Here is a 10,291-nt window from a genome sequence, read left to right as displayed (position 1 = left end):
TGACTTTCATGATGGACAAAATTATGACGTTATGGGCTTTAATTACATTATTGCAGAGGGGCCAGTTAACTATGGAGACACAATAAAACCACAAAATGATACAGAACTGAAACAACGAAATACAAAAATATAGACGATAGCCATGAGAAGATGCAAAATGACAACAAAAAAGGCTAAGAGCTAAGACACAAAATCACTGAAAGAGTTACAATGGACACAATACAAAATGTGGAAACAAGCAAAAACTGAAAGGAAAAGTTGTGAAACTACCTCAAAGAGAAGCAACAGCACAGTGATGCAAAATGGAAGAAGCCTTGAAGAATCGAAGAGGGACATGAGCTACTAAACGTACTGAAATGGCCACCAAATTACCCAAGCATACAAAGAAACACCCCAAAAGAAGATGAGGACAACAGAAAAGTCACTCCAAGTCTACCACAATGAAGATGCAAACAGATAGAAGAGATGCTCAAACAGTCAGAAAAGGACCAGAGATAATATGAAAAAAGACAGAATACTGCCACGCAGATGCAGAAATGATCATGAAAAAAACAAAAGAAACTCAAATTGACTACAAAATACATACAAAACAGCCATAATAAGACACATTATGAACACAGAAATATTCAAATCTTCACACTGAGCAAAAAAAATCAGTCTAAATTTGTACAACAAAAAAAAAAAAACATAAGGTAGGGACAAAAGTTGAAGAAGACAACCAGAGGGTGACGTGCAGGACTTTGAGAATGTATTTATGAGGGTCCACTAAATTCAAAAAAGTCAGTATTAGGTGTGAGATATTGCTTCAGGTCATATACTGCCTTTTTTATTTTTTTGGTCGTTCCATAAAAGTTTCACATTTACATGGCAGCATTTTTGAAAATGATGTAGTTTTCATTTTGGGCCAATAGGGGGTGTTGTTGTTCGTTTCTCTAATGAAACCGCACACATGCTCTGACATTGTGGAAAAAAATGTCTTGCTGTAAAATAAACGTTGTTACTTTTTAAAGTAACGAATAATCTAACTAATAACCTTCTCCAGCGTCACAACGCCGTCACCGTTACTGACAGTAACATTAGACAGCAAATTTTCCACTGGTTTTTTCCCTCCTCCATAGTCCAGCTGTCACCACAAAGGGGCGAAGTTTGTGTACAGAAAGCAGGAACCGTATTGGTGCCAAGTGTGTCACGTGACGACTGTGCCACAGCTCTTGGTAGAATCGCTTGAGCACTGTTGACCGTCTGAGGAAGACGAATGTCATCATAGTAAACCAACCAGAGGCCGACCTGGTCGGGTGTTCACACCCGAACGCCTCCACAGTGAACCACGGCACAACGGAGATACAGCTATACAGCAATGATCATTCAACGGAAGCCTTGAATGGGAACACACACATCTATTGACATACATTTATTATGTTTTATTATTCTCTCACAAATGTGAAAATGCTATCTACAGTTGCATTTGATTGGCGTCTTGTCTCATTTTATTACACAGCAACATATGAATAATTTAGATTAATGCAGTGTTTCCTGTTTGTAATTTATTCTGTCAGGAGTCCATTCATTTCATTCATCATATATTCAGCTTAATAATTAATAATAGAACATGCAATTTTGAATTTCCATTAAGAAGGTTCAAATTCTTTGACATATTTAAACATTTTTAAAATACAATAGTTACTTTGCATGATAATTAGTTACTTTCGAAATACTTGGTTACTTTTTGAAGAAGTAACTATAGCAAAATATGTTTTAAAAATAACTTAACCAACATTGGAAAACACAATGAAAGTTTTCTGATTTAATTTGAAAACGTCGTGTAAACAGGGTCGTTCAAGCCTCCATATTAAGACAGAAATTCTCTGCTCGACCTAAAGACCTAAAAAATAAAACTGTATACATGTTTAAATGGATGCATGAGATACAGTACATGAAGCTGTACGTATTTAGTTTTCAAGTCTGTAACTTTTCTTAAAACACTTCATCGCTTTCATGCCTTTTTACATCATGTACTCCTTTTTACTTTCACATTTACTTTCTGCCGTTTAAGTTTCTTCTGGGTCTGCTTGCAGCTTATTGACATTATCTGAAAAACATGGCAATCCAGGCCCTCTGAAACTCACAAGTGTTGGTATGGCGTGTCTTCCGAGGAGCGTGAGCATCAATCTTTCAAGAGATTTGCTTTAATTTGATGTTTAATTGACGATGATGAGGACGCAGTTCAACCGAACCCCCTGAGGTGCTGAACTGTGTTCAGACGGGCTGAATGTGAAGGCCAATGCCAGGGATCCATATCATAAATCATTCAGCCTTCCCTCACAGCCGATATGGAAGGATCCATATCTGTCATGTTTGCTAATAATTTATTCAGACTTCTCTTTCAATTTCCATGTTTGCCCCGTTGATTGTGATCGGCTGTTTTTCAGAGCGCGCTCACGTCTTCAATGTAAACCACAGCGAATGATGAGAGTCGGCCCCTGAGGAACGCCGTATTCTCCACGGCTGCATAAAGCTGGTCTTTACACGGCTTCTAATGATACACAACCTCCTCAGAGATGCAGAGAATAAATGAGTTGCAGAGTATCATGAAAGATAAATCGGCGCTCCGCATGCTGGGTCTGTTTTTCAGGTCGGTGGACATGGAAGTAGCAGTTTTCCTCACTCGAGGAGCGCGGGCCGTTCTCCAGGCGGACAGATGTTGTAAAAGGCCATGACACTGGAGTGTGTGTAGTGCTGCCAACCCCAAACACACACACACACACACACACACACACACACACACACACACACACACACACACACACACACACACACACACACAAGCTGCCAGGTTGCCATATCCACCAACCATGTGAGGAATGTTTCCTCTCTAATAAAGAGCCACTTGTCTGCGCTGCGTATCTGCGCCCATCCCTCAAGCGAAGTCCGTGTAAAATTGCATTTTAGGAAATGCAAGTGTGGAATTAAGTGTGATAAGCGAAGAGCTGAAGAGGGCGACCTGAAGAGACCTTGCTGCTTTGGTCCGCAAGGTCTGCTTTGGTTATATAGGATCAGTCAAATGTGCTCACTGTTGTTTCGCTAACAGGACTTTTCTGCAGCTTTGTAGTGGTTATAATGACTAAAATTGTGGACACAACCCTGTTTATAGTCTCCCACCACTAGGGTTGGCAACTCCCAGACATTGAAATAAGGGATGACTCTCGCAGGCAGCTGAAAAAAACTGGGTTTTTGGGGGGTCAAAAACGCATATATAACAGCATTTTGCCACAGTTATACCTATTACAGACTATAAAAACACATTAGGCTACTGCATTACACCTACAGTAGCAAGACTGTAATAACTCATGATCAGCTTGATCAGTTTGTATTTGAGGCCTACAGTGAGACAGTTATCATTCAAGTATCATCCATCATCATGGACAGCAGCTCTCAGCCACTGCACTGGACGGTAGAGGAGCTCAGCTGCTCCTTCAGTGGCGACTGAGACCCTCGGAGCAGGAAGGAGCTACCACAGGTCCCTCATCCCCACCGCTGTCAGACTGTACAATTCTACTGTGTAGAATATAACCTAATCCTGGACATTATAATATCCTGCACCTGCCCCCCTTTCAGAAATTCAGCGAGACTTTATCATCCATTCACTCCACTAAAACATATTGTACATATATATCATACTGTATAATTATGTATTGCATAGTATATTGCATATTGTATTGTATATATTGTATATATTATATATTTCCTGTTATATTTTTAAGATTCAGGTTGTATATACAGTTATATCTTCATTGTCTTTAGCTTCTATTATCAATCCTAGTAGGATTTGCACTATTACTTGTTAATTATTGCACCATTCATTACTTTTGCACCCCGCTGTGGGTTCTATGAGCCTATACACCTGTAAATTTCTCCACTGTGAGATTAATAAAGTCTTCTATTCTATTCTATTCTATTCTATTCTATTCTATTCTATTCTATATTTATTACTAAATGTGCAAAATAACATCAAACAGCTGCTGTCTCTTCTGGATTTTAACATGTTCTTTTTTTTATTTTCAACTTAAAAACGTGCAAAATCAAAACTAAAAAAAACTTCTGAACAAAAAAACCAACAAGGTGCCGTTTCTAAACTGAAAACACACCACAGTCTGCAGCAGCAGACACAAATCAATGAACTAAACATAATATATGCGATATGGAAACGGCACAAACTTACATGTCTATGGAAGCCATGCTGCGCGCTGCTTTAATGTTTTGATTTACTTCCCATGCGCTCTGTGACCAAACTGACTATTGGCCAATGAACTGCTGTAGCCTGCTCGGAACGGTCTTTTTTTGACCAATGAGATCAGAGTGATTCTGTGTTGTCGAGCCATGTTTGTCAGCTCATTGGTCGCCCAACTTCAGAGAGCCGGTGAACAATTTACCGTAAGTTCTCATAAAAAAGCGCATGTTCCATTGCTCACGTTTTGACTCTCACAAAAATACGGAACAAAGTGCGTTCCTTTCCAGCTCAATACGGAACGCACGTTTTTATGTCCAAATACGTAACGATTCTGTTTTTCAAGGAACGGTTGACAACTCCACCCACCACTTCCTTTATCAAACATACATGCTGCTTTCAGGGTGTCTTCAAGCTCGGGAATTCGCACTTGCGGTGATGTAACTTTGTTGGAAACACCAGTTAATGGCATCCAGAGGTTCAAGCTGCCTGAATAGAAACCAAAACATTATTTCTTTTACAAGATCAGCACAAATTCATAGCCACTGTCATTATTGTGGTCCCCAAACCTAGACTTTTTGTAAAAAACAACATTAAAAGGGTTAGGAGCTCTGGACCCAATGGAGACAACAGCAGCATTGAAACGGCAGGAAGTTGTCTGGAAATCATTGTTCAAACCAGTATTCCATTAACTGACAGGTCGTCACAGCAGCACCTGAAACGATGAATCATTCACTGTGGATACTGAGGGTGTTGGACTTACACACTTATAAACTATTAAATCTATTAAGTCATTAGCATATCTATCAATAAAAAATGGAAGTGATTTATAATTTATGTAGGGAGACTCAGAGGGTGAGTCGGTTTAGTGCAGCTACTCCTCAAACCATATTTCCCCTCACCATTAAACTGACTTTACCAGTGTCCTCTTGTATTAAGTTGTCCATATCAGGCCAGTCATTTACCAGTAAGGCCTGTTTTAACAACGTTTAAAAGTGAAATTACCTTTCATGGCATTTTGGTTGTCTGTTTACGTACATGACGAAGATACCCGGAGTCACTGAAAACTCAACTTCTTTAAAACGACTAGCAAGGTTCAACTTTGAAAAAGCTCTTATTGCGTCTCCCTGTCAGCAGGATAAAACAGCTGGATATTTTGAGGATTTTTGGACAATAGGATGAGTTTGACTTTGAATTTTTTGAGTCGTCCTCCCTTCACCTTAACATGAAAAACTTAATTATTCCATTGCATGTGCTTTAGATGACAAAATAAAGTATTTAGAAAAGTGGGAGTGAAATGTGAAAATGTGGGAGTGAATTGAGGCACAGACAAAGGTTGAACTTTAATTCCTCCCATAATGCAACACTGAAAGAAAAAAAAACAAAGAAAGAAAGAAATGTTGACGTGTGTAAAGTCTGAATGGTCTGAATCAGATTATTGTACTTATTTCTTTAATTTACTGATGTAACCTCAGCTGAAAAACAGTTTTTTTCATTAGCTCCCCTGCTCTTAAGGAATCACTTCGAACAACTTTCAATGACTAAAGAATAACAGAAACACTGGTCTCACACAAAAGGAAAAAAGTGACTCAAAAAATTCCATTTTATCAGATTTAAATGTTCGTGTTTTTGATGAAAAGGTCTTAAAGACGTCAGCAATGTTCAAAATCATCCATCAGACTTTGAGTTCCAAGGTGAACAACAAACCTGCAATAACTTAAAAAGCAAGATTTAATTTGAATATATTTAAAAATGAAAACATTGTCTGTTTCAAGGCTTGTCTTGATTTCTGTCATGGTGGTCTCTTGTCTCTTTTGTTGTTCTTGAGATTCTGACTCTGGTTTCAGTCTGATCGACCATCCCTCCTCGTGTCTGAAGACGAGCCCCGATAAGACGATGTTGTTTCATATCAAGTGGTTTCTGAGTAGAAACCATCACACTTGGCAATAACAATAATACTGAGCCTTCACATCTCATTTTGCTTCTCAGAATTGCATCATTTGTATCAGAGAGAAAATAACACACATCAAAGTCATCCAAACAAATTTTGTGATATTCTGAAAAAACCCTGCTTGATTTTCAGCAAGTAAAAAAATCTGAGAAACTTGTTCCTTCAGGAGATCGGTCCCGAAATGTGTGCCACTAATTAAATCTGCTATATGTGAACAAAATAGGGAAACGTTCACATCATTTGATGGCTAAAATAAATCTGCCACCAGCAAGTCTTTTAGCTGACGTTAACATGAAAGGAAATGCAGCACATTTATGTAATTTCTGCTTTAAACATGAGAAGTTCATATTTTTTTAATCATGCTGTTATGAACAATAGATGTTCCATGATTCATCGAATTTTCACTGCAGTGAAATCACTCTTGCACTATACATTATTAAACCAAATGTTTTTTTTAAACAGAAATTAATTTGACATTGCAGCACAGCACCTGGGACAATCTTATAACTATTTAATCATTGTATTTGCACAATTCACTCTTGCTACCTTTCCCTCCCATTCTCTATATGGCCACGTAGGTTCATTTTTTTAAACTAATGCATCAGTTCAGCATTTTCCTGCAGAGACTCACATAAAAAAGATCTTGGTTGAGTGTGTGTGGCCATTTAGCAGTAAACACAAAGTGCAGCTGAGGATGATAGAACAGCCTGATTAGTGAGTGTCGGACAAAGAAAACACCTGATCTGATGTGAAAGAAAAGTTAAAGTTTATAGCTTTCTTTTAGTTTTTGGCTGGTCATGCGATCTATATTCTGAGGTGATTTACATATTTATATGAAAAATACTGGTATATGCCATCTGGGACCACTAGATGGCGCTGCACGACAATAGAATGCTGCTACAGTACAAACGAAAGTCCACCATTATTACCTTTGTGTTTGACTAACAAAGCAATCGCACAAGAAAAAGGTGACACTGCAGAATTTAAAGAGAATTTATAGCGAGGGTCTGAGGAAAAGTAGAAAAAACTGTTTTTGGGACGAAGAAAACAAAGAAGACTAATCGTGAACTGAAAGCTGAAGGAACACTTTCACTGGATGAGAATCATCGATGGTCCCTGCATGGAAAATGGAATGTCTCATGCACCAGCACGGCTTCTGTTATCCACACCATTCTGAAAGGCTGCTACAGCGCACGTGCATGACAAAATAAAAGTAAATAGTTCTTCTGCACATGTGCAAGTAGACGGAGGACAACAACGACGTCTGCCTCCGGAGTGTCATAACTCACACTCCATGTTCTCCTGGGACTCTGTAGTTTTCCAGCTGAACGTGACCCAACCTCGTCTATCCGTTTAAAAGTCTGTGTACTTGTGATTGTTAATGTTCGTAGCTTATTGACTCACCAGGCGTAAACATCAGCACCCGCTGAAAACAGCATCATCTTCAGCGTTTCTGCTGTTTCGTGCAAATGTTTTCCAATCCAAACACCAAAAAGACACATTCTCACTTGAAACGTGGTGTCAAAGGGACCTTATTATCCTGAAATGGATTTGAAAATCACAAAACCGATCAGCAGTAAAGAGAAATACTGGAAACATGCAAAACATCAGCAGCCGTTAGAAAACTAAGCTCGTTTATTGAACTCGTTAATGCGTCACGGGTACTGTGACGTCTAATCATGAGAGCAACAAGCTCACTCTCTCACTAATTATTACTCTGTTTAGTGATTTTAATATCACCTGAGGAGCAGATGCTCTGCACTGTTGGTGGCGTAAAGCTGCAGAGTCACACAGAGACGAGCAGAGGAGGAGGAAAAAGCAGACCTCTCACTGCTTCTGCTCCTCCGTCTGTCTTTGTCATGAAATCCTCTCCGCGCCTTTTCTTCAAAGATAAGAGCAGCTTATTGCTTCCCCTTTCATCCTGCAGCAGATCATGCGGCACACAACAGCTGAAACACACACTCCAGAACTCGCCTGTAATTTCCTCTGAAGAGTATCAGCGCCGTCCCGGTGTGGGACGACGCTGTGCTTCCAGCATGTAATGCGTCTATTTTCAGGAGCTGTGTTTACATGTGTGTCTAAGTGCCACTTTTGTTTTATCCTTGTGTGTGTGTGCGTGTGTGTGTTCAGAGGAGAAAATGGTTTGCTTGTGTGATTTGAGAAACGCATTGAGGACCTCTTCAGCCTCATGCTGTTCCTCTCTCTTTCATCTTGTTATTTTCCCCACCTATAGCTTAATTTGTCTTTCTGCTGGATTTCTGCCTCTCACATCTCCTCCATCCTCGTCTCTCCTTCCATTTCGCCTCTTCTCTCCACTCTTGTTTTATCTGCTTGTCAATAAGTTGCAGGATTCAGAGAGCAAGGTCACAGTTTTCCAACCCTTCAGTTGGGACTTTTCCCTCCTCGTTTCCTCTCACTCTTCAAACTTGCATGCTCACACTATTTTAGAAGCAGAATAAATCTTCTTGTCTTTATGAGCTTTTTGAAGTCTTTTTCAGCTCCTCTGTAGAATCAGTCGAGCTTCGGCCGGAGCTTAAATGTGGGCACGTATGTGAAAAAAGGCTCTGCGTGATTGCAAGTGGGAAAGAGAACAAACAACAGGGATGATTTCTTCCTTTCTTCTTGCCAGATTGAGAGATTGCTCTCAGACCACATCTAATGGAGGTGGGGGTGGGAGATCGGTTCGGGTGGGGACGGGAGGAGCAGCAGGAGGAGGAGGAAGGGGATTCATATGTCCCAGGTCTCCGTCTGGGACTTTGTGGCCATCATGGCGTCAGTCATGGTTTCAGGACATGTTGGTTCACAATATGATCCTGATTAAAGCGTCTCTGTTTTAAGGAGGAAAAAAGCAAAAGAGAGAAAGAAATGAAAGAAAGCACTCATGGATGAGGAATCAACCCATCTGTTGTGTGCTTGTGTGTCCATAGCAGCTTCTCAAGCAGCTCCAACAGTACAACATGCCTCACAGTCTGAAGGTACAGAGAGCAGGGCAGATAGAACAGAAATGCTCTATTAATCCCAGAGGGAAATTCTTAAAATAAACGAATAAAGGAGGAGAACTTTTAGCCTTTGCACAATAAAAGCAAAACAAATAAAGATGTGAGGAGAAAACTTAAGAAGAAATCCTTATAAATACAACCGAATGTCACTTAGAGAACACAACACACCAGAAGAAAACCTCGTCAGTTCATCAAAAAAGTAGACTTTCCTTTTTGTTTTTCTTGCAGCAGCATATTTCTAAAAGTTTGGGATGAAGCCATACGAGTAACTGTGCAGCTTGAACTCCTCTCCTGACTGTAAAATCTCTGTGAGGCGAGGAGAGAACGGGAGTCGTCCAATCCCTGTCTGATTCAACCAAGTCCAGTCCTGGGACTGCATTCCCTGATGTTTTGTTTTATTATGTGCCAGTTTTTTGTTTTTTTTTTCCTTGGACTGCAGGCTGGCCAGACTCATCGACAGCTATGCCTTGATGCTGTGACGGATGAAGAATGTGGTTTGATATGAAGGAATTCCCTGGAAGAGATGTTATCCTAGAGCCTCTGCATAGATCACCTGTTGCACCATCGTCTCGAATGTAACTCCAGAGAGACTGTTTCACCCTCATTGCTAAAAAAAACAAACAAGCTGCAGCCTCAAAGCCCTGCTGGCAGGTTGAATTCATAAAAACACTCATAATTCAACAGTTAAAAAAGAAGTTTTATGGACATTTCACTGTATTTTGCAACAAAAAGTGTTGCGAGAATTGGCTTTATATCAAGGTTGTTTCATTTTTGTTTGTAATAATTGACTTTGTAAAACTTTGACAATTTAATCTGCATCACAACAAAGAAAAACTTTAGCTAAGTTTCAATTTAAAGCTTGTTATGGCACGATTTACCAGTCTGGCCCATGAAATTGGGCTGAAAGTGGCATCTAAACCTAAATGGTCCATCAGTGAATTAAGGCATGCATGCACCGGTGTGAGAAGGTTCAGAATCATAACTAATCAGATGTGCACTACAAGGAAGCATAAAGTCTGAATAATCATTCTGAGTGCGGTTACACACAGTTTTTTGATTCGGAATTGGTTTATTCAGAATTAAGTAATTCAGAATTATATTCATGAGGTTGGTGTT

Source organism: Salarias fasciatus, chromosome 6 (genome assembly GCF_902148845.1).
Source record: "Salarias fasciatus chromosome 6, fSalaFa1.1, whole genome shotgun sequence".
NCBI lineage: Eukaryota > Metazoa > Chordata > Actinopteri > Blenniiformes > Blenniidae > Salarias > Salarias fasciatus.
Note: the sequence above shows the minus strand (reverse complement) of the source record.